At 43.5% G+C, this 26,182-nt stretch overlaps 1 protein-coding gene across 1 annotated transcript in view; it reads left to right on the top strand.

The window, feature by feature from the left end:
* The first annotated feature begins 2,340 nt into the window (after positions 1 to 2,340).
* Positions 2,341 to 26,182, top strand: part of LOC126284068 (endoglucanase E-4-like) — a 370,904-nt gene continuing 347,062 nt past the window's right edge. The window contains exon 1 of the mRNA XM_049982697.1: positions 2,341 to 2,404. The gene's annotated coding sequence lies outside the window, so the exon portion shown is untranslated. The remainder of the gene's footprint in view (positions 2,405 to 26,182) is intronic.

The following is a 26,182-nucleotide window of genomic DNA, read 5'->3' on the forward strand; positions in this document are numbered from 1 at the left end:
GCAATTCTGTGTATTGACATATCCTTGGAGATGGAAGTTGCCTTCGCCTGTACACAGAATGTTCCACGCGCATTCATTGTCCACATCCACGAGAGCAATAAATTCCAGACCGAACGTTTGCCTTCCTGGCGGGTCAGGAGGAAAGAACTCATAAACGATCCATGCTAGGAGCCATGTCCAAATTCCCTTTTCGAATTTTGTAATCATTTTCTGCAGACCCTTGGAAAACATCGGACCAATACCTTTTTTCACGCCCCTAAGTCCCGGGAACTTCTGCAAGGCACAGTCACCATTCTCGTAAAAGAGCTCTATTCTTCATGGAGAAGGAATGAGTATATACAGGATCTATAGAAGGGCGATGGACTTGAGGGCAATATTATGGAAATGGAATAGGACGTAGATGAAAATGAAATGGGAGATACGATTTGACAGAGCACTGAAAGACGTAAGTCAAAACAAGGGAGTAGACAACATTCCATTAGAACTACCGATAGCCATGGGAGAGCCAGCCACAACAAAACTCTTCCATCAGGTGAGCAAGATGTATGAGATACGGTGAGATACCCTCAACTTCAAGAAGAATGTAATAATTCCAATCCCAAAGAAAGCAGGTGCAGACAGGTGTGAAAATTACCGAACTATCAGTTAAATAAATCACGGTTTCAAGATACTAACACGAATTCTTTACAGACGAATGGAAAAACTGGAAGATTCTGACCTCGGGGAACATCAGTTTGGATTCCGTAGAAATGTTGGAACATGCGACGCAATACTGACCCTACGACTTATCTTAGAATATAGATTAAGGAAAGGCAAACTTCGAGAAGTATAAGAGCCGAGCGACATGAAAGGGAAGCAGTGATTGAGAAGGGAGTGAGACAGGGTTGTAATCCCCGATGTTTTGCAATCTGTATATTGAGCAAGCAGTAACGGAAATGAAAGAAAAATTTGGAGTGGGAATTAAAATCCATGCAGAAGAAATAAAAATTTTGAGGTTTGCCGACGACATTGTAATTTTGTCAGAGACAGCAAAGGACCTGGAAAAGCAGTTGAAAGGAATGCACAGTGTCTTGAAAGGTGGATTTAAGATGAACATCAACAAAGCAAAACGAAGATAATGGAATGTAGTCGAATTAACTTGGGTGATGCTGAGGGAATTAGATTAGGGATGGACACATTTAAAGCAGTAGATTTATTTTGTTATTTGGGAAGCAAAATAACGGATGTTGGTAGAAGTTGAGAGGATATAAAATGTAGACTGGCAATGGCAAGGAAAGCGTGTCTGTAGAAGAGAAAATTACAATGAAATGAACACCTTTGGCTGCCTACAGGCGTTGACATACGTCAACGGGGCAGATGAAAATGTGTGCCCCCGACTGGGACTCGAACCCGGGATCTCCTGCTTACATGGCAGACGCGCTGTCCATACGAGCCACCGAGGACAAAGAGGATAGGATGACTGCACGCCTCCTGCGGACATGTCCGAAAGAACATATACCGTCTTAGTAAATAAATAGAAAAGAAAATTGTTAACATCTAGTGTAGTTTTGTCAGGGAGTCCTTTCTGAAAGAATTTGTATCGAGTGTGGCTTTGTATGGAAGTGAAACATGGACGATAAAAAGTTTAGACAAGAAGAGGACGGAAACTTTCGAAACGTGGTGCTACAGAAGAATGCAAAAGTTTTAATGGGTAGATCACGTAACTAATGAGGAGATACTGAATATAATTGGAGAAAAGAGGATTTGTTGCACAACTCGACTAGAAGAAGGGATCGGTTGGTAGGACACATTCTGAGGCGTCAAGGGATCACCAATTTAGGATTGGAGGGAAGCGTGGAGGGTAAAAATAGTAGAGGGAGACCAAGAGATGAATGCACTAAGCAGATTCAGAAGGATGTAGGTTGTAGTAGTTACTGGGAGATGAAGAAGCTTGCACAGGATAGAGTAGCATGGAGAGCTGCATCAAGCCAAACTCTAGAGTGAGGGCCACAATAATAACATTGCGTTTCCCCTTGCGTGTTCAAATTTGACGTCATTCTGAGCAGTGGTTCTCTGTCTACAGCGTCCTGGAACTTTAGTTACGGACTCCCTGTAGATGTGGGGCAGGTGGCCTTTTTTGTGCAAGACGGAGCGTCACCCGCAGACAGGCGCTACATCACCGCCGCGTGAACTCGAGGCTGCCGGCCGTGGGGCAAGGCCGGAGAGAGGAGCGCCGCCCACGCCGCCCACGGCCCAGCTGGCTCTCGGCTGCCTGCCCGCGTGGGCCCCGCCGCCGCCAGTGGCCAGGTGGGGGCGGCGCGCGGCTACACAAACGGCCGCCCGCCAGGCAGCGCTCTAGTCTCCGTGCGGTGCCTGGCGCTCTCACTTGCTGCGCTACTTGCTGCCCTGTTCAGCGGACCGCGAGGTAAGGCCCGCGCAGCCCAGCTCTGCAGTCTATCGCCGCTCTGAGGGTTTCCGGGAGTGCACGGCCGATGTGACGCCGTTCTGCGGGCACCCGCCACCTTAGCCCAGGTCGCTAACTTACGCCTGTGCCGCTCACCTCACGCCGTCGTTACCGAGATAGAATCCTGAGGGTGCAACAGAACTTTCACAACCAATATTTGTCCAGCAAGGTGAGGGCAGGTGGTGATAACATTCTTTGAGCCGTTAAGGAGGGTCGTACGAAAATAAAAGGTAGTGTAACTTTCACAGTGCACGAGGCGACAGAACTACAGCGTGTCCAGAAAATCACTCCCTGATTTCAAAATTATGTTGTTGTTGTGGTCTTCAGTCCTGAGACTGGTTTGATACAGCTATCCATGCTACCCTATCCTGTGCAAGCTTCTTCATCTCCCAGTACTTACTGCAACCCACATCATTCTGAATCTGTTTAGTGGATTCATCTCTTGGTCTCCCTCTGCGATTTTTACCCTCTACGCTGCCCTCCAATGCTAAATTTGTGATCCATTGACGCCTCAGAACATGTCCTACTAACCGGTCCCTTCTTTTTGTCAAGTTGTGCCACATACTCCTCTTCTCCCCAATTCTATTCAATACTTCATCATTTGTTATGCGATCTACCCATCTAATCTTCAGCATTCTTCTGTAGCACCACACTTCGAAAGCTTCTATTCTCTTCTTGTCCGAACAAGTTATCGTCCATGTTTCACTTCCATACATGGCTACACTCCAAACAAATACTTTCAGAAACGGCTTCCTGACACTTAACTCTATAATCAATGTTAACAAATTTCTCTTCTTCAGAAACGCTTTCCTTGCCATTGCCAGTCTAGATTTTATATCTTCTCTACTTCGACCATCATTAGTTATTTTTGCTCCCCAAATAGCAAAACTCCTTTACTACTTTAAGTGTCTCATTTTCTATCTGTTTCCCTCAGCATCACCCAACTTCATTTGACTACATTCCATTATCCTTGTTTTGCTTTTGGTAACGTTCATCTTATATCCTCCTTTCAAGACACTGTCCATTCCGTTCAACTGCTCTTCCAAGTCCTTTACTGTCTCTGATAGAATTACAATGTCATCGGCGAACCTCAAAGTTTTAACTTCTTCTCCATGGATTTTAATACCTACACCGAATTCCAGTTTTGTTTCCTTTACTGCTTGCTCAATATACAGATTGAATAACATCGGGGAGAGGCTACAACCCTGTCTCTCTCCCTTCCCAACCACTTCTTCCCTTTCATACCCCTCGACTCTTATAACTGCCATCTGGTTTCTGTTCAAAATTAAATATCTCGAAAACAAAGATCGATAGAGGAATGCAGTAAACGGTATGTTTATTGTGAAAGCTGTAAGACGTTTATACAGCAGTTTGAAATAATGGTTACTAAAGCTGCTAACAGATGGCGCTGTAATCGCCATACTTAATGCCTAGTATAAATAGTGATCCGAAGCCCAGAGCGATCAGTTCCACTATTGAAACGTGAAAGGAGGTTAGCGTGCCGGAGGAAGAGATTGAAACCACGTACTCCATTGAACAACGCGTTTTTCTGGTGCTATAGTACCACAGGTTAGAAGAGAGTCCTACGGCAACAAGCACGATTTAATGATCCAAAAGGACCCGATGCGAAAACCATTCGTACGCTCTTCGCAAAAGTTCAACGAACAGGCAGCGTAACTGATGATCTAGTGGGGCATGTTGGCCGCAAGCAAACCGCAGTTACGCCTGAAAATATCGCCACAGAGCCTACACATGTTTCCATTCAAACGCACCAGGTCATACCCGTACGAGCTGTGCAACAAAGGGTTGCCTTTGCTAATCAGATGCTCACAATGATTGATAGTGAAGGATTTTTTGTTGGCTGCATCTGGTTTACAGATGAAGCATACTCCCACTTGAATGGATACGTGAATAAGCAGAACTGGCGATTTTGGGATTCCGAAAAGCCATATTGATGTGAAGCGAAACCCCTGTATTCTCCTAAAGTTACTGTGTGGGCTGCTGTATGCAGCAGAAGCATTATTAGCCCTTTTTTCATTCGAGAAACGGTCACTGGCGCATCTTACGTTGCAATTTTGGAACACAGCAAGCGTTAGAGGATCGACCAGGTACTGAATGGTTTATGCAAGATGGAGCCCGACTACATCGGACCGAACAAGTGTTTAGCTTTCTTGAGGAATACTTTGGTAATCGAGTCATTGCTTTGGAATATCCCAAATTTACTGGTGCAGGCATGGATTGGCCTCCATATTCGCCGGATTTGACTCCCTGTGACTTTTTTTGTGGGGCACAGAGAAAGACATGGTCTACCCGAAGCATCCCGCAACGCTAGACGAGCTTGAATCAGCGATCTCTGTCGTATGTGAATCCATTTCGGTTGAGACACTACGAAATGTGATGATGAATTTCATTCTTCGTTTGCGCCACCTCTGTAGTGCCAATGGTGAACATTTTGAAAACATTGTGATGTGATTGTTTGCAAAGGTTGTTTTCATAGGATTATTTCACTTATGTATGCTGATATGAGCTGTACAGCGTACAGCGCTATCTGTTAGCAGCTTTTGTTAACTATTATTTCACACTGCTGTATAAACATCTTACAGCTTTCACAATAAAAATACCGTTCACTGCATTCCTCTAGCGATCTTTGTTTTCGAGATATTTAATTTTGAAATCAGGGAGCCTTTTCCTGGACACCATATATATTTCACACATGTTGTCATTACAACACTGGTTGTAAGCTGAGGTGACAAAGGTAATGGGATACCTCCTAATATCGTGTTGGAGCTCCTTTTGCCTGGCATACTGCAGTAATTCAGCGTGGCATAGATTCTACAGGTCACTGCAAGCCTCAGCAGAAATACTGAGTCGTCCAGAACTGAGAAAGTGTTACGGTGGTGCAGGATTTTGTGCATTCACTGACATATCGTTTATGTCCCATTTATGTTCGATGGGATTCATGTAGGGTGACCGCAATACCACCAGCTGCGGACTTCACGCTAATAGTCTGTTAATTATTGTCATGTGGTCACAACCACGTCGGAAACCTTTTCACTAGAATCGTCTGAGCAGAAATGACTGCTCCGCCATTGCACTGCCCTTTGATGCTACCGTCATCTGTATATGTGCATATCGCTATCACATGGCTCCTGTCACCTCACTGTAATCTGGAATTTTTTTCATTTTTTATCGAATAATATCACAAGGGCGGTGCTGGATACTTTAAGAACACATGCTATTACATACGGAACATTTCTCAAAAGTTACTTAGTTACACTTTTAAAATGTGGTAGAATATTTTTAGTTTTTAGTTAACAAATCTGTGTACCAGTTTTTTAAATATCTGTCTTAGAACTCTCGCAACATTTTAAAAATCTATGTGTAATAATAGCAACTTTTATTCCACAAAAATTTCTAAAAATTTGACGGTAATGCGCTTTGAATCATTTTGTACGATTGGATCTTGTGTTATAATGTCCACAGAATCTGTAGCATATTTCATCTGTTCATCTGCAATGATTCAGCAGAAAATATTTCTTATACACTGAAAAATCAATGTTGCAGGAAAAACAGAAAAATTTACTTGCATTGTTGCCAGAAACAAGTACCTTAATGTGGGTTATAACCACAAGATCTGATCTTTTTGGTCACCATGGTCACCATGTAGCTCCGTCTTTCTACTCTGGTCCCTCTGGTTCGCCCTTTTGGCAACGTCCTACACTGACATTTCATAAGTAACAGTACACTTATCGACAGTGAAGCAACCTGCATCGAAGTCTAGTCTCATAAAGGTCGTGGTTCCCCTCTGTTACCACCACCGAAAACCAGACGAGCATCATATGACGAAATTGTAACATTAGCTGATGAGAAAAATGTTACCTTTGGGCGTCACTTAAATGAGATTACTAAAGCTTTCGTTCAGGTTTTGTGTGCCATCATGTGTGCATTTCTTTAATAAATCGTGATTAATCGAACCTTAAATGGGCTCACAGCCTGCTGTACTCTACAGACGTCTTCTCTGTTGACAGGAAATGATAAAATATCGCAAACAAGGAATGGGTCGTGTAGAAGAGTGGACATGGCACTGAGCTTTGGTTGAAGAAAACTGGCTTTTACATCATTTGTAGCACTAATTAAACTCTGAAAATTGGAAAGAACGTTTCTACCATACTACAGAACTAAATGGTGGCAAATAAAATTTCTATAGTTTTCTAATTTTACACACGTACCCCCTTAAGACACGTCATATTCCTCTTCAAACTTCTGCTAGACGTTTCGATTCTCATGCTCGGAATTTCTTCAGGATTTCACTGGTCATCGTGGGTGGCTGGACGCTAACTAAATAATTCTTTGTTCTTTATTGTTACTTCATGCGCCCTCCCTTCACCCTATATGGGCGGGGCAGAGCTGTCAGCGGTACGAACATTCCGTTCTTCAGACAACCGATAAAAAAAAGAGATGAAACACATATTACAAAAAGCTGAGAAGTTTACAGATGCAAAAAGGCTGAATGTTGTTAACGTTTACATAATGCATGAAGACTCTCCATTTTCTTTATACTCTACATGAAAATGGAAGGACTAAAACATAACAAACAAAAATACATACATTTAAAAACATCGTATAAATGATGACGTTCTTCTAAAAACGAAAACAGAGTTGCACATTCACTTAAAATCTGATTTATGAAGGTAGCTGTTGGGATGGATAGGTGAGGTGGAGTCTTGGGATTGAGCAGGATGTGGTATGATTAAAAATGGCTCTCAGCACTATGGGACTTAACATCTATGGTCATCAGTCCCCTAGAACTTAGAACTACTTAAACCTAACTAACCTAAGGACATCACACAACACCCAGCCATCACGAGGCAGAGAAAATCCCTGACCCCGCCGGGAATCGAACCCGGATACCCGGGCGTGGGAAGCGAGAACGCTACCGCACGAACACGAGATGCGGGCGGATATGGTATGGAGAAGGGATAGAGAGAGATGGAGACAGGTGCAGAAGAGTTGGTCACGGAAAGATAGCGCAGCGCTCACTTACAAAAGGCTCTTTTCCTGCACTTTTTCAGAGAAATAGAGTTACTGGGTAAAATATCCCGGCTGTTAATGGTGGACCGCCTTTATCTGCTAAATACTGAAATTGTGTACTGCTAGGGGAGTCCAAAATATTCTTCTTGTGTCACGTCCATTCTTTCTTGGTAGCTGTTTATGTTCCTCGATCGCCGTGGGTGAGTGTTTACTTCCGCGATAGCGGGAATCTAGGAAGGCGGAAGCTTTTAGCCGTCACCTCTATTGAAATCGTTCTCATTCTTCGGTATTTCCACTGCTTCTCGGCCTTTACTTCTACAAGAATCACTTTCTCTGACTAGCACGCGCACGTATTTATAATTCATAATCTGGTCACATTCTCATTGGTGATCCGCTACCGCTGATTTTGCCATTTGTGATAAAAGTGTGTCACGTTCTTTTAGTGCGCTTCCAGTTTCGCCACAACCACACGTCACTTCATTTCTCCCGTAGTGTGGAGGCGGTCAGGCACATCAGTGGTAGGCTGAAAGAAATCTTGTATCTTGTGTTGGCTAAGAAAATCAGTGAAATCTTGTATCTTGTGTTGTCTAAGAAACGCAGTCCTTAAACCATTCTTCCCTAGGAAACTACATATGCGGTCTGTAAGTCTGTTAGACAAGTCACGAAATGTGCTGGAGACTAGACTTTATTCTTATTTGCGTTGTTATTATCAATATTATTATTACAACTTTGTTTGAAGGACCTGTTTATGCGAAGGTCATCATAGACGTTAGCAATCAATGTTTCACTAAAGAAATCTGGCTCTGATAGCAAAATCTTAACTAGCACCTACGCGAACTCACACGAAGAGTGTTCAGAACAGCGTGCTTCTGAGTGGTGTTGAGGTCTCCTATAAACTGTGAGTCCTAGAGTACTGTCCAGTCCTCTGTAGATCAACAACGGGAGGCTAACCTCACTCTCCACTTCCACGGGGAGTTGGTTGCACAAAGGTTCTAATCACCAGACTTTCTCCAAATATCCTATATTTAACCACCTTTTCCGATGTCGATGCTCTTCATTCTTGCCGAGCTTAATGGAAAAAATAATTTACAGATTGAACCTCAAATTCCTCTGAAGTACAAAAGGTGCTGAACCCTGTTTGGGCAAAAAAAAAAAAAAAAACAGCGTCTCGCATAAGGTGGAATATCTCCCCGATCCTGTGTTGAATTCCGAATTTTCCTGAAGTGTTTATAGAACATACCCATTTAATGTTTAAATCCGACAGCCAGATCGCAGCATTCTGTGTGGGGCAGCTCCGCACAGTATAACTTATTGTCTGTTCCTCCACAATATAGCCACATTAGCTACATTCACACCAACACTTATTCTTCAAGATTTCATCCAAGTCCCATTCTCCCGTTCGAATGAGGTTCAATCATAATCATTCAAGACGGGCCAGGCAAAACGGTGCGAGTTTCATCATTGGGTTTTAAATTAGGTTGAAGTTCTGGTGTTGATTTCATGTCCATCAAACTTTTCACTTGTCGAGACGTCTACAACTTAAGTGACAGCCGCGAGGGGTAGCCGCGTGGTCTTGGGCACCTTGCCACAGTTCGCGCGGCTCACCCCGTCGGAGGTTCGAGTCCTCCCTCCGGCATGAGTGTGTATGTTGTTCTTAGCGTAAGTTAGTTTAAGGTAGATTAAGTATTGTGTAAAGCTAGGACCCGATCACCTGAGCAGTTTGGCCCCATACCACGAAACGAAATGAGCTTATGTGACCCGAAGATCGACCCAAGGCCGGCCGGGTGGGCAAGCGGTTAAAGACGCTACAGTCTGGAACCGCGCGTCCGCTGCGGTCGCAGGTTCGAATCCTGCCTCGGGCATAGATGTGTGTGATGTCCTTACGTTAGTTAGGTTTAAGTAGTTCTAAGTTCTAGGGGACTGATGACCTTAGAAGTTAAGTCCCATAGTGCTCAGAGCCATTTGAACCATTTTTTAACCATCGACCCAAGGAGGCTTGCGTGACTCCAGGCGTACAGCTGGTGGTCTCTGGAAAGCGCTATTCAGATCTCACCATCCGGAGAAGGGTCGAGTTTGAATGACGTTACTGTCAGAGCTGATGCTGATCTTTCTGTCGGGCCCTGACGTTTAGTCCGGCGGACCCTTTGATGCAAATCGAGGTGCATCAGCCATGTCCTGGCACCGAATTACATTCGCTCTCTTCTCTCAATATCGTTTAACAGAAACAAGACATCACACTGTAGATACGACCATTACATCCACCTACACTCATCAGATACTTTTGAGAAAAATCGCTGGAAAAGAGAAAGAAAGGCCTTTCGGCTCCCTTCGTCGGAGGTTTTCGAGTCCTCCGTTGGGCATAGGTGTGTGTTCTACTTAGCGTAAGTTAGTTCAAGTTAGATTAAGTAGTGTGTAATCTTAGGGACCGATGACCTCAGCCGTTTGGTCTCATAAGATCTTACCACAAATTTACAATTTTAAAAAGCCTTTTCCGATTAAACGACTGAATCTACCCTTTCGGCTACTCCCAGCCGTCAATATACGACTACTTCCTTACCGTATTATGGAGAAAATCAGCGGATATAATTAACGTATATCACTAAGACGGACTGTCTTCAGAATTGATTTTCCATTATTTAACTGATACAGTGTGTTTCGACCACAGCTACCGTCGTCAGAAGTATGTTAAAAATTTTTCCTTTCTTATACAACTTATATTTAACAGACAATATTTTGAGACACATCTGGGACAAAAATCGTAGCATTTAGAAGATAACAGTCTGTTAATCAAAAAGGCCCAGGATGGAATCCCTATTCAGTTTTTCAGAAAGTACTCTTCGGCATTGCCCTTTACTTAACTTGCATTTATCACGGATCTTTCGCCCGCTTCAGAGTTCCAAGCGGCTCGAAAAAAATGCATAGTTGTCTCCTGTATATATTTAGGGTGGACCAGCAAAATTACAACCAATATTCCTAACTTCGATTTGCTGCAGAATTATTTATCGTATACTAAGTTCGAACATAATAAATCTCCCTTAGACAGAGAATCATGTGTCCAGAAATCACCATGGATTTAGAAAGCATCGCTCGTGCGAAGCTCACATTGCCCTTGTCTCGCATGATATCCTCCAGCCATGGATGAAGGACAGCAGACAGAGTCCATGTTCCTTGATTTCCAGAAAGCGTTTGACACAGCGCCTCACTGCAGACCGTTAACGAAGATCACAGCGTACGGAATAGGTTCTCAGATATGTGAGTGGCTTGAAGACTTTTTAAGTAGGGCTAAGAGAAGTGAGTACGTTGTCCCGAACGACGAGTGTTCATCAGAGACAAGGATATCCCCTGGAGCGCCCCAGTGAAGCGCGGCAGAACCGCTCTTGATACGTACATACATAAATTATCTGACGGGCAGAGTGAGCAGGAATCTGCGGCCTTTTGCTGATGTCGCTGTGATTACGGAAAGATCTCGTCGCTGAGTGACTATAGGAAGATACAAAATATTTAGCCGAAATTTGGTCTCATGAATAGCAGTTTGTTTCTACACGAATAAAATTGTAACTTAATGCAGACGATCAGGCAAAACTATCCTGCAATGTTCGAATACAGCATTAGTGTTGTGCTGCTTGACAGTCAGGCAGATTATATATCTTGGCGCAACGCTGCAAAGTGATGGAACGAGCACGTAAGGGCGGTAGCAGGGAAGGTGAATGGTCGACTTCGGTTCAGTGTTTCCTTTTGCGATTTTGGTTTTATCCTAGTCTATTTCAGAATCACCCCCCCCCCCCCCCCAAAAGTCGTAAAATCCCTAGATTTAGGGCGTATAATTATAAGGGGCGACCAAAACGTTTCCGATCGAAGGCCGTAAAGTCCAGAGTCGGTATGCTAATCAGGAAAATTCGCCGAGAGCACTGAGGCAATCATCCGTCCAACGAACCAGGTTGTATATAGCTGATGGTAAAACATCGTGTCCTAACTGCCTATACACATCCTCGTCGTACAGGAATCGTCGATCCTTCAAGGTCTTTGTTAAGAGCTCGAAGGTATGATATTAGCATATTAGCCTTGATGACAGCTTCCACTCTCGCAGGCACACGCTCAATCAGGAGCTGGAAGGTTTCTTGGGGAATGGCAGCCCAGTCTTCACGGAGTGCTAAACTGAGGAGAGGTGTCGATGTCGGTCGGTGAGGCCTCGCACGGAGTCGGAGTTCCAAAATATTCCAAAGGTCAGATCTCTGTGCAGGCCACACCATTACAAATGGTTCAAATGGCTCTGAGCACTATGGGACTTAACATCTGATGTCATCAGGCCCCTAGAACTTAGAACTACTTAAACCTAACTAACCTAAGGACGTCACACTCATCCATGCCCAAGGCAGGATTCGAACCTGCGACCGTAGCGGTCGCGCGGTTCCAGACTGAAGCGCCTAGAACCGCTCGGCCACGACGGCCGGCCCAGGCCATTACAAGGATGTTATTGTCGTGTAACTAATCCGCCACAGGCCGTGCATTACGAACAGGTGCTCGATCGTGTTGAAAGATGCAATGAGCCATCCCCGAATTGCTCTTCAACAGTTGGAAGCAAGAAGGTGCTTAAAACATCAGTGTACTCCTGCGCTATGATAGTGCCACGAAAAACAACAAGTGGTTTAAGCCCCCTCCATGAAAAACACGGCCACACCATAACACCACCGCCTCCGAAGTTTACTGTAACCACGACACACGCTGGCAGATGACGTTCATCGGGCTTTCCCTACACCCACCCCTGCCATCGGATAGCCACATTGAGTACCGTGATTCGTCACTCCACACAACGTTTTTCCACTGTTCAATCGTCCAGTGTTCACGCTCTTTACACAAAGCGAGGCGTCGTTTGGCATTTACGAGCGTGGTGTGTGGCTTATCTCACGTCCTGCCTGCCATAGTACTTTCAGTGGATCCTGATGCAGTCTGGAATTTCTGTGTGACGGTGCGGATAGATGTCTGACTATTACACATTACGACCCTCTTCAACTGTCGGCGTTTTCTGTCAGTCAACAGACGAGGTCGGCCTGTACGCTTGTGTGCTGGTACATGTCCCTTCACGTTTCCGCTTCTTTATCACCGCGTTCCGCAGAGGGCCCCATTCTTCTCGCTCGATGTGTATGTGTAATGACTACTGAAGTCGCTGATATGGAGTACTTGGCAGTAGGTGGCAGCACATGCACCTAATATGAAAAACAAAAGTTTTTGGGGGTGTCCGGATACTTTTGATCACATAATGTACGCATCGCAGGCATTGAAGATACGTTATGGCAACGCCCTTGAACGGAAATTTTGTGGTCGCCCCTCATATAATAAAGAAAAACGTACCATTTCACGTATTTATAGCATAAATTACTTATAGTAGATTTACAGGATGAGAAGATGAAACAGTGCACTGTTTTACACCTTTCAGCTGAATTTAGCATGGCACCGTTGAATTTCAAAAGTGAGCAATTGTAGCTAGTATTCCAAGTTTTTTCGTTGTAACGTGTATTTCTTTTGTCTGATATTAAATTTTTTAGAACGCTGAATAATCCTTGTGTTTCAGTATTTCGGGATGGAACTGCTAGTAAAAATGAAATGACCACTTCGAGGTTCTGGTAAATAAAATAGCCATGGTGATCTTTTAAGCCTAGTACCTTATTCCAATAAATTTCAGCTGGCATTTTCTTTCTTCTTAACCTTCAACACGAAAATTCTTGGCTTTGATGAAAGATTGATGTCTGCATGCATTCTATTCTTTTAGCATTTTGTAGCAAATTGTATTGGATAAAAACCTATTTCACAGAGTGTTTCTCCAGAGTTCATGCAACTACGGGATCTATTTATTTCCAAATCGAACAGTTTCTCATCCAAGTCAAACACCCGATCAACAGTATTATTTCCACATAAAATTCCCAGCAATGTGCATAAAAAGTTTTATGTGGTGCTGAGCCACATCTATAAAGTCGTTTCTTGAAAGAATGCACAGCAGTTTGACAGTAAATTACTATATTTTTCCTCTATATAATCCAAATTTCAGCTTTTACGCTCTTATAGTGTACAATCCTTAAAGTTCTTAGACCATTAACACGCCATAAAACTTGCTCATTTCTTCTTCAGGACTTTTGTCTTTAAATCCTCCAGTATCGCATGTGCTTCCAATCCAACATACATTTCTTCGTTTAGGTGAACTGCTGGCTTAGTGAAAGTTTCATGAAGCTTTTTAAATCGGATCTAGGTCTCTGTAGCTCTTGTTTGACGAAATTGCACAGAAAAAAGTTTGGAACATACTGTGAGCTATCTCAGGTGATATGTACAGTTGTGGTGATTTTGACTGAAAGAAGGTTTTAAAATTCTTGGTAGTAGAGAAGATGTAACTCAGGATGTATAATAACCCATTATTAAACGGTTTATTAAGACTGTTCGAGATAAAATCATCAGTATTAGAGAGGGCCTCAGAAACTACTTTCGTGAAAAATAATTTCAGAGCATCATATTGCTCTAGTATCCTGTCGATACAAGGTTGAAGTGACAACCGTATCATATTATGTGCAGAAAGTAATTTATGTTCAGAAAGTCTTGAAACTGTCTTACAGATTCTTTTTCTTTTCGGTCTCATATGAAAGTATATAGGTATATTACCGCAGAAATCTTCTAAATTTGTATGTCGTTTGCGGGAGGGATGTGATGTTGGACGGTAACAAGATGCGGAATTTCTTTTTTCAGTAAGGCCTGCATAGGTATGTGCTCTCCCATTTTATTGTTCGTTGTATCCGATGTGTATCTGAAGACATGAAAATTATTTCAGGTTCTGCAAATTCACCTCTTATAACTTGTAAGATGCATTTTATTGCCCCATTACTTATATCGATCACATAAAAAAATCTGCATTCCACTTTTTTATCACATTATAAAATAAAGCTGTAATGACTGCCAACCATTTCCATCATAGACAGATCTGTTGCTTCGTTTACTACATTATTTAAAAAAGTCGTTCGTCACGTTATCAATGCCTTCTTGTTTATATGTCGATTCTGTGACGACGTAAAACGTTTGTTGCTTTCCTAGATGCACATCTAAACATATCGATTCCGGAAACTAGTCCCGTATCAGTGACACAAAAACATTGACTAATAAAATGGGCACGTATTGTTTTGTAAGAAAGCTGTGCATTTTACCTCTGTATCTAACACCTTAGCCGTATGAGATTGATTTTTGTTTAAAAAAGTTGACACGTTTCGACATTTTGCTAGAAAACAGCCATCTGTTTAGAGGGTTGGGCATTTTTTTTTTTTTTGTCTCAGTAATTCAGACAGCCAAAACACAATATCGCAATCACAGATTTTACGGTACCATTTTCTCATCTTTGACACATCTTTTCGGCGAAGTGTTAAAATCAGGATGCTCCAAACAAGAAATTTTAAATTTTTGCATTTTTTTAGTTAGTGTTGATCCTGATGATCCTAAGTCTTGATACGAAGAACGTGCTTGGTCATCATTTCCTTCCAATTTCAGTTATAGTAGCACACAAACGAATAATTAATAGACTGTTTTGTCGCTATAGTTCCGCGATGCAGAATGATAAACAAACCAATTATACAATACCCGCACGAGAAGATGGCCGGCCTCGCTAACAAACTGATACATGTCAGAGTACTTAAAGTCGTCTACTTTTTTGTTCCATGGCAGCCAACGTCGCGATCTAACAGTTTTGGCACAGCTAATTGCACGGTATTCCAACAGACTTATTTTTCCTTTTCCTTCCCACAAATAAGTGCCAACTTTTGAGGATGAGTCTGTATGTCGAATTCGAGGTCCAGTGGCTAGTGTTGCTGCCGGTCAATTACGAGGCTCCGGTTTCGATTCTCGGCCGGCATGGGGATTTTCTCCACCCGCTGCCTGGGTGTTTGTGTTTATGCCATTTAATAAATGATTCGGGAAAGTGGCGAGATCGGGCAATGAAAAGAATGGAAATTTGTACGGTCGCTGATAACCGCGCAGTTGAACGCTCCACAAACGTAACGTCAGTATCACAGTCTGTATACTTCGCATTCGTGAATCCATGTTACATATGTAAGCTATTTTTCCCATACCAGCTTCCCATATGAGCCGACGGTTACGAGGCATGCATGGCTGTAAGTTGTTAGCCAGGAAGGCAAACACGAAACCATTTCCCCTCCCGCATCCCACCACTCAACGGCTTATCTGCTTTTCCTCTACATTTCACTGGCCCCTGAGTAATTGGTCAACAGTAGGTGTAATGCGACTAAGCTCCGATGTCTCCCTTATCAACGGTAATAGCACAATATAGTAAGCTTAAATAAGACAGAACACATTCAAATTAATTTAGGAACCCGTTTTAATAAACCGTTGGGGCCATAGAGTAAAGTAATAAAATGAGTGGTTGACTGTCACGGTGCCATCTCACAACTGTTATTCAAGCAACATTGATCGTATGATAATTGCCACAAGATGTTTCGCGACAACATTACCCCATCTTCAAGTGCTAAAAACAAGGAAACCGGATAAAACAATCCTCCTTATACCAACAGATATATAAGGATTACAGACGTCCTGAGCTATAAACTACCTTAGAATTTTTTTTATGCCATTAGGCTTTGACTCAACTTAATAACGTGTGAAGCTTGTTTTTAAGTTTTGAAAAGACCTAAAGGCTTTAAAAAAATATTTTTAAGTTAGTTTATAACACACGACGTCTGTAATCCTTTTATATCTGTCAATATAAAGAGGATTGTTTCATCCGGTTTCCTTGTTTTCAGCACTTGAAAATGGGGTTAAGTTGTTCCGAAACACGCTGTGACAATAATCACACGATGACGACTGGGCTGAATATGTTCAGTATTACAATGAGTGGTGCATATTGTACATAGTAGGGTTATCATCTGAATTTCGATATTACCCTAATTGTCTCTTAATCCCTGTCAAAATAAAACAGCCCTGAACAACACCTAATGTAAGAAGTTTAGCCCTAAGAAAAGCCGAAACCCTAAAAGTGGAAACACTGCTTCGGTCTGTTGGGAGGATTCTAGGAAAGTGTAGCTCATCTTTAAAGGAGGCGGCTTATACAGGTTGACCGGAAATTCCTGTTATATACTTCTAGGACTTCTAGAGGGGAGCGGGTACATAATATTTTGAACAGGAACCCATGTTCAAAAACGTATCGTATCCGATCTACGACGGTTTCAGTTCAGACGCTTAACTTATTCACTTCTGCTTGGGGAATTGAATTAGTGGTCACACAGTATAATTATTACGTAACAATTCGAAAAGAAACGTAAAGAAACATCCATTTATCACTTAAACACATGTGTATGTGTTAACATTTAAACATTACGTGTTTACATTGTGTCAAAACAAAAAAGAACCCAGTATACTGTACGTGCAGAACAGTACTGGTGCATTACAGTAACTGCTAGCTATAGGGACCACCAGTGTTGTTGCCGAATTGTGCCTGAGAAGCTTGTTCTGGTCCGCACTCTCCATCCCACCTGGAGCCTCTTCAGCTTTCAGAGCAGCGGCCAGAACTCGTGCCAGCAGATCTTCCTCTGTCTCTACAGGAGTCTCGTCAATTTAACTTTGCAGTGCAGACCTTGACAGCAGATCCAATCTACCCTATTGCACACCAGGACAAGAGCAACTCCGAATTTTTTTCTCATTCCCTCAGCAGACGTGGACTCGTTAGACATCTGAATTGAAACTGTCGTAGAACCGATACGATACGTTTCCGGATATCGGTTCCTATTCAAAATGTTATGGATTCAGTCGCCTCTACAAGTCCGTGAAGTTTGTAACGGAAATTTCCGAATACCCTATAGTACACTAGCGCGACCCACTCTTCAGTACTGCTCGAACCTTTCGAATTCCCATCAGGTCGGATTAAAGGAAGACGTCGCAGCAGTTCAGAGGAGCGCTTGTAGGTTTGCTATCGCTAGCTTCGATCAATTAGCTAGCATTCTAGAAATCTTCAGAAACTCAAATTGGAATTTACTGGAGGGAAGAAGTATTTTTCGAGAAGGACTATTGAGAAAGTTAAGAGTCATTGCAGAACGATGCTGCTGGTACCAACGTATATTTAACGTGAAGGCACGCTCGGTTTGCGAGTTGAACAGCAAAAGGAATGTCTAGTGACAATCCTCCTCCATTCACCGTATACTGCCTTGCTCAGTATGTATGTTGAAGTAGGTGTAGGTTAAAGGAGTAGTTAGTGGTTGGTAGATCCAGAACCTTCATAGGAAAGCGTTTTCTCGTTATTAAAAAATACTTCTACACGCAGATGCCTCTGCAGTGGCGCTCTGTCCAACTGAAATTAAATTTGCGGAGCGTTCTCGTCATTATGGCAAAAAGTCACATCTCCAACCAACTCATGTCCGTTATTCTTTATAACCGAATTTTCTGCCAACGAGAACGGGACGTAAATTTTTCCTGAGACTGTGTAAAACACGTGAAGCTCTGCCAGGACTTAAATGTTAGATTAGATTAGATTAATACTTGTTCCATAGATCATGAATACGACACTTCGTAATGATGTGGAACGTGTCAGGTTAATGAAAGATGTCTGTACACGATATTACATTACACAAAATATTGCATGACACTAATGTTTAAGTTAGTTTTTTTCCCTCCCTTAATTTATTTCTAAAAATTCAGCCAATGAGTAGAAGGAGTTGTCATCTAGAAATTCTTTTAATTTATTTTTAAATGTTGGTTGACTATCTGTCAGGCTTTTGATGCTGTTTGGTAGGTGACCAAAGACTTTTGTGGCAGCATAATTTACCCCTTTCTGTCCCAAAGTCAGATTTAACCCTGCATAGTGAAGATCATCCTTTCTCCTGGTGTTATAGCTATGCACACTGCTATTACTTTTGAACTGGGTTGGATTATTAACAACAAATTTCATAAGTGAATATATATACTGTGAGGTTACTGTGAGGATCCCTAGATCCTGAAATAGATGTCTGCAGGATGACCATGGGTGGCTCCAGCAATTATTCTGATTACACGTTTTTGAGCAATGAATACTTTTCTACTCAACGATTAATTACCCCAGAATATGATGCAATACGAAAGCTGTGAATGAAAGTAGGCATAGTAAGCTAATTTACTGAGATTCTTATCACCAAAATTTGCAATAACCCTAATAGCATACGTAGCTGAACTCAGACGATTCAGCAGACCATCAATGTGTTGCTTCCAGTTTGACCTGTCATCAATGGACACACCTAAAAATTTTGAAAATTCTACCTTAGCTGCAGACTTCTGTTCAAAGTCTATATTTATTACTGGAGTTGTGCCATTTACTGTATGGAACTGTATATACTGTGTTTTATCAAAATTTAAAGTGAGTCTGTTTGCTGAGAGCCACTCAATAATTTTGTGAAAAACATCATTTACAATTACATCACTTAGTTCTTGGTTTTTGGATGTTATTACTATACTTGTATCATCAGCAAAAAGAACTTACTTTGCATCTTCATCAATATGGAATGGTAAGTCATTAATGTATATCAAGAACAGTAAAGGACCTAAGACCGAACCCTGTGGGACCCCGTACTTGATTAGCCCCCAGTTTGAGGAATCAGCTGTTGTTTTAACATTACATGAACCACTTACGTCAACATTCTGCATTCTTCCAGTTAAGTATGAATTAAACCATTTGTGCACTACGCCCCCCCCCCTCAAACCGTAATGATTTAGCTTATCTAAAAGAATTCCATGATTTACACAAACAAAGGCCTTTATTTGCAGAGTATCCATGTAGATGTAGATGTATACGACTCTCTCGTGCTCGAGTACTATATGTGACAGCTGTACTAATCATATTTTAAGTTGTGGCGTTTCACTTCTGCACTTAAATGGAGTAGCCTCATCATTGAACCTAAAAGGCGAAAGGAATTTACATAATTGTATTTGTTATGCGATTACAGAACTTTAAGCTCGATATCATATTCGCAATCGACTGTACTATTTATTAGAATTGTTTGCAATTTTCAAGTCGTTAAAGGAACTGGAAACGTTGTAGTTGTTAACATTAATAAAATGTCGAATTTTTTATCTTTCACCTCCACGCCCAGAATGAATTAACAAACTGCTGCACGTTGCTTTTAATCACGATCAAGGCGGTCTTGCTGCAACTGAATTTTACACGTTTTGAAACAAATACATCGCAGCAAAACACGCCAGACGCAAGAAGAATGGCTGAGTCCCAGCTGGCACGGCGAACAGACTTATGCGGACGGCGTACAGAAAATTGTTGAATCGTTCTACGTTGTGAATGCAAACTCGGGGATGATCTTTGGATTCCCCATAAATAACCATACGCTGCCGCACCCTCGAAGAATACCACACCTGCATTACAGCTGTTGAAATGGCGAACGCGAGATGCCTTTTGCTACTACACTACTGGCCATTAAAATTGCTACACCACGAAGATGACGTGCTTCAGACGCGTAATTTAACCGACAGGAAAAAGATGCTGTGATATGAAAATTATTATCTTTTCAAAGCATTCGCACAAGGTTGGTGCCGGTGGCGACACCTACAACGTGCTGACATGAGGAAAGTTTCCAGCCGATTTCTCATACACAAATAGCAGTTGACCGGCGTTGCCTGGTGAAACGTTGTTGTGATGCTCAGTGTAAGGAGGAGAAATGCGTACCATCACGTTTCCGACTTTGATAAATGTCGGATTGTAGCCTGTCGCGATTGCAGTTTATCGTATCGCGATATTGCTGCTCGCGTTGGTCGCGATCCAATGACTGTCAGCAGAATATGGAGTCAGCGGGTTCAGAAGGGTTATACGGAACGCCGTGCTCGATCCCAGCGGCCTCGCATCACTAGCAGTCGAGATGACATGCATCTTATCCACATGGCTGTAACGGATCGTGCAGCCATGTCTCGATACCCGTGTCAACAGATGGGGACGTTTGCAAGACAACAACCTTCTGCACGAACAGTACGACGACGTTTGCAGCAGCATGGACTATCATCTCGGAGACCGTGGCTGCAGTTACCCTTGACGCTGTATCACAGACAGCAGCGTCTGCGATAGTGTACTCAACGACGGACCTGGGTGCACAAAAGAATGGCAAAATGTCATTTTCTCGGAGGAATCCAGGTTCTGTTTACAGCATCATGATGGTCGCATCCGTGTTTGGCGACATCGAGGTGAATGCACATTGGAAGCGCCTGTTCGTCATCGCCATACTGGCGTATCACCCAGAGCGATGATTTGGGGTGCCATTGGTTTCACGTCTCGGTCACCTCTTGTTCACATTGAGGGCACTTTGAACAGTGGACGTTAAATTTCATATGTATTACGACCCGTGGCTCTATCTTTCATTCGATTCCTGCGAAACCCTACATTTCAGTAGGATAATGCACGACCGCATGTTGCAGGTCCTGTACGGGCCTTCCTGGATCCAGAAAATGTTCGACTGCTGCCATGCCCAGCACATTCTCCTGATCTCTCACCAATTGGAAACGTCTGGTCAATGGTGGCCGAGCAACTGGCTCGTCACAATACCACAGTCACGACTCTTGATGAACTGTGATCGTGTTGAAGCTGCATGGGCAGCTGTACCTGTACACGCCATCCAAGCTCAGTTTGACTCAATGCCCAGACGTGTCAAGGCCGTAATTACGGCCAGAGGTGGTTGTTGTGGGTACTGATTTCTCTGGATCTATGTACCCAAATTGCGTGAAAATGTAATCACATGTCAATTCTAGTATAATATATTTGTCCAATAAATACACGTTTATCTTCTGCACGTCTTCTTGGAGTTGCAAGTTTAGTGGCCAGTAGTGTATGTTATCGCATGTTCGACTCGACGCACGTTGTGTAATGAACTGTCATTAGAGATGGAAAAACATAATTTCACTTACAAAATAAGAAGTGTAGGTATCATAAATAATACTAAAACTCGTCACACCTGTGCCTTATAATGTGTACATCCATACCGTGTTAAGTACTTCGTGTAACTCCTCCAGGCTATGAGTTTCTCCGTTTCGGTTGGTCTGGTGTAGAAGGTTTTTTGTTTAACAAGATTATTACCAGGCTTTGTCCAGTTTCTAACTTATTCTAACAAAATTAATTAAACCTGTTTGCAGAGTGAAAACATGCGCAAATTTATTCACATATTTTAAAAACACATTACCCATATTGCAAAGTTACATGTCTTACAAAGTTATTATAGTATTAATTTAACAACAGCCTTATTAGATGTAATATTTGTTGTCATCGTGTTTGTCACCGATCAGTTTGATGACCCCTCAGACTAAAGATTAGACACTAGTATCATTCAGCTTTGGTTATTTTTACAAGTCACATCTTTCAGACTCGCCCCCTGTGATAAGGGTGATAAAGAGCAATTTTCTCCAGGTAGTTTGGTTGAAGCTGCTGCAGACTTCCTACAATTTCTCTTACATGTCGCCTCTTCTCTACACCCACAAACAGCTGGCTAGGGTCTTCGTATGACCGCTGTATGTTTTCATCGATATATGTACAAAGATTGGATGGAATTTCTCCGTGCATTCAGAAATTATGTTTACGTGTAATCGCCTTCCCTCCTCTAAACACACATGCTAGGGATGATCCGTAGAATTTCTTCCTAAGATAATGAGTCGTGTGTGCATCAGGTTTGGTAGTAACTGCTCCTTGAGTTCTGGATTAACTTTCGAAGTACCTCTTACATTAATAGTAAAGGTTGCAGCACATCTAACTGCCAGATTGAAGAGCACGCATGATGAAACGTTCTGAACCGCCTGTATCGTACCTTTGCGCAAGCAGTCGGGCTGTTCAAGGTGCTTGAGGCTAGGTCATATCTCAGGTACGCAAGTTTGTACAAGTATACCAATATGCCCATGAACGAGCATATCTACTCATAGTATATATATATTTGTGCATGCAAACGTCAAATTTCGTAGAGACACTATTCGAACTATGAGAAACATACTATTTTCAAATTTTAGGAAAAGTTTATTCAATAATATAAAAGTTAATCTTGCTTCAGCAGCGTTTAATCGAAAGCTTATCACGGTAAGGCAAACAGCGAGTTTGCATACGTTGCAGTTTTTACAAAAAAGGAAAAAAACGAGCAATCGATCCTGTTACGGACAGTCGACCGCACTGGCCGAGAGGTTCTAGGCGCTACAGTCTGGAACCGTGTGACTGCTGCGGTTGCAGGTTCGAAACCTGCCTTGGGTATGAATGTGTGTGATGTCCTTAGTTAGGTTTAAGTAGTTCTAAGTTCTAGAGGACTGATGACCTCAGAAGTTAAGTCCTATAGTGCTCAGAGCCATTTTATCCTGTTACAGAGAGATATATCATTATTCTCTCAGAAATTGCTGTCGGAGGGAACAATTTGAAGGTATTTATTTGTCTGGGAAAGGGAGATATGAAGTACGTAAGTCACATCCCGTATTACAAGTGTTTAGAGGTGCGCATTGGTGTCTTCAAAGTCCCTTCAGCTCCCGAGATAGCAATATTGATGTCGGTCTTTCGTGTGGTGCGTCGTTATACCTTGTCTCGTGATTGCAGCCTATTTCTTAATCAGTGGTGTACGAGTGGTGGAGTTTCAAATGTACTGATGAGCCCAAACATTATGACCACTGACTGGTAGCTATCGGGCTCGTGACGTTATAAGGGAACTGCACTCTAAGACAGAAAAAATGACGCAGTACGAAGGAATTATCCGAATGGAAAGGAAATCTGAAGATGTGGTGTAGACGTACAGACAGACACATGACTGCAATTTCAGAGAAACTGGATTGGTTATTCAAGAGAGAGAGCATCACAAACTGAGCAATCACTAACGCGTTTGTCTATCTCTGGCCCTTATGCAAGCAGTTGTTCGGCTTAACATTGATTGATAGAGTTGGCGGATACCCTCCTGAGAGACAGCGTGCCAAATTCTCTCCAAGTGGCGCTTTAGATCGTCAGTATCCCTAGCTAGTTGCAGGGCTTTGGCCATAGCGCTCCAAGCACTCTCAATTGGGGATAGGTGCGGCGACCTTGCAGGTTTTGATAGGGTTTGGCAAGTATGAAGACAAGCAGCAGAAACTCTCGCCGTGTGCTGGCGGGCTCTATCTTGGTGGTATGTAAGCCCAGGATGGCTTGCTATGAATGGCAACAAAACTGGGCGTAGAATACGCTCCTGGAAATGGAAAAAAGAACACATTGACACCGGTGTGTCAGACACACCATACTTGCTCCGGACACTGCGAGGGCTGTACAAGCAATGATCACACGCACGGCACAGCGGACACACCAGGAACCGCGGTGTTGGCCGTCGAATGGCGCTAGCTGCGCAGCATTTGTGCACCGCCGCCGTCAGTGTCAGCCAGTTTGCCGAGGCATACGGAGCTCCATCGCAGTCTTTAACACTGGTAGCATGCCGCGACAGCGTGGACGTGAACCGTATGTGCAGTTGACGGACTTTGAGCGAGGGCGTATAGTGGGCATGCGGGAGGCCGGGTGGACGTACCACCGAATTGCTCAACACGTGGGGCGTGAGGTCTCCACAGTACATCGATGTTGTCGCCAGTGGTCGGCGGAAGGTGCACGTGCCCGTCGACCTGGGCCGGACCGCAGCGACGCACGGATGCACGCCAAGACCGTAGGATCCTACGCAGTGCCGTAGGGGACCGCACCGTCACTTCCCAGCAAATTGGGGACACTGTTGCTCCTGGGGTATCGGCGAGGACCATTCGCAACCGTCTCCATGAAGCTGGGCTACGGTCCCGCACACCGTTAGGCCGACTTCCACTCACGCCCCAACATCGTGCAGCCCGCCTTCAGTGGTGTCGCGACAGGCGTGAATGGAGGGACGAATGGAGACGTGTTGTCTTCAGCGATGAGAGTCGCTTCTGCCTTGGTGCCAATGATGTTCGTATGCATGTTTGGCGCCGTGCTGGTAAGCGCCACAGTCAGGACTGCATACGACTGAGGCACACAGGGCCAACACCCGGCATCATGGTGTGGGGAGCGATCTCCTACACTGGCCGTACACCTCTGGTGATCGTCGAGGGGACACTGAATAGTGCACGGTACATCCAAACCGTCATCGAACCCATCGTTCTACCATTCCTAGACCGGCAAGCGAACTTGCTGTTCCAACAGGACAATGCACGTCCGCATGTATCCCGTGCCACCCAACGTGCTCTAGAAGGTGTAAGTCAACTACCCTGGCCAGCAAGATCTCCGGATCTGTCCCCCATTGAGCATGTTTGGGACTGGATGAAGCGTCGTCTCACGCGGCCTGCACGTCCAGCACGAACGCTGGTCCAACTGAGGCGCCAGGTGGAAATGGCATGGCAAGCCGTTCCACAGGACTACATCCAGCATCTCTACGATCGTCTCCATGGAAGAATAGCAGCCTGCATTGCTGCGAAAGGTGGATGTACACTGTACTAGTGCTGACATTGTGCATGCTCTGTTGCCTGTGTCTATGTGCCTGTGGTTCTGTCAGTGTGGTCATGTGATGTATCTGACCCCAGGAATGTGTCAATAAAGTTTCCCCTTCCTGGGACAATGAATTCACGGTGTTCTTATTTCAATTTGCAGGAGTGTATTTGTCGTTCCCCTGTGCTGTAAGGGCGCCGCAGATGAGAACCAAAGGGGCCCTGCTATAAATGAATAGTACCCCAAATTATTACCCCTTGTGGTGGGCGACAGCCATGGGCTGGTATCCCACTCCTGCCCATGAGAATTCTCTGCACTGACGAATTGCGATTCCTACTGAGCCCGATTACCAGCGGTGACGAGTCTGGAGACGCCCAGGCAGTGATGTGATACCAACCCTACTGTTGCCCGACATACGGCCCCACAACCTGGATCGACTGTCTGCGATGCCTTTGTCTGTCGTCCGCGGCACTTTCATACCACGGCGGTGCACCGACGATACTCTGCGCCCCGTTTTGTTGCCCTTCGTGACAAACCATCCTGGGCTTACATTTCAGCAAGATAATGCCCGCCCGCACACGGCAAGGGTTTCTATTGCTTTTCTTCACCTTTGCCAAGAGCTGCCTTGGCCAGCAATATCTCTGGGTCTCCCCCAAATTGAGAACATCTGGAGCATTATGCACAGGATCCTTCAGCCATCTCGGGATTTCGACGCTATGAAGCGCCAACTGGACAGAATTTATTTATTTATTTATTTATTTATTGTTCCGTAGGACCAAATTAAGAAGTATCCATGGTCATGGAACGAGTCCATACATGAAATTATAACACGATAGTAGAAACAGATAAAATGAAATACAAGAAACCTATTCAGGCGACAAGTCGTTAGTTTAAATAAAGAAAATGAAGAACGTAACACTGGAATCCGCTCAACTTCTCAGATCTTCCAGGAGCTCCTCGACAGAATAGGAGTGAGCCATGAGGAAACTCTTCAGTATAGACTTAAAAATGTTTGGGCTACTGCTAAGATTTTTCAGTTCTTGTGGTAGCTTACTGAAAATGGAGCAGAATACTGCACTCCTTTCTGCACAAGAGTCAAGGAAGTGCATTCCACATGCACATTTGATTTTTGCCTAGTATTAACTGAGTGGAAGCTGCTAACTCTTGGGAATAAGCTAATATTGCTAACAACAAACGAAATTAAAGGAAATATATACTGTGAGGGCAATGTCAGAATATCCAGACTATTGAATAGGGGTCGACAAGAGGTTCTCGAACTTACACCA

The sequence above is a fragment of the Schistocerca gregaria genome, chromosome 8, assembly GCF_023897955.1.
Source record: "Schistocerca gregaria isolate iqSchGreg1 chromosome 8, iqSchGreg1.2, whole genome shotgun sequence".
NCBI lineage: Eukaryota > Metazoa > Arthropoda > Insecta > Orthoptera > Acrididae > Schistocerca > Schistocerca gregaria.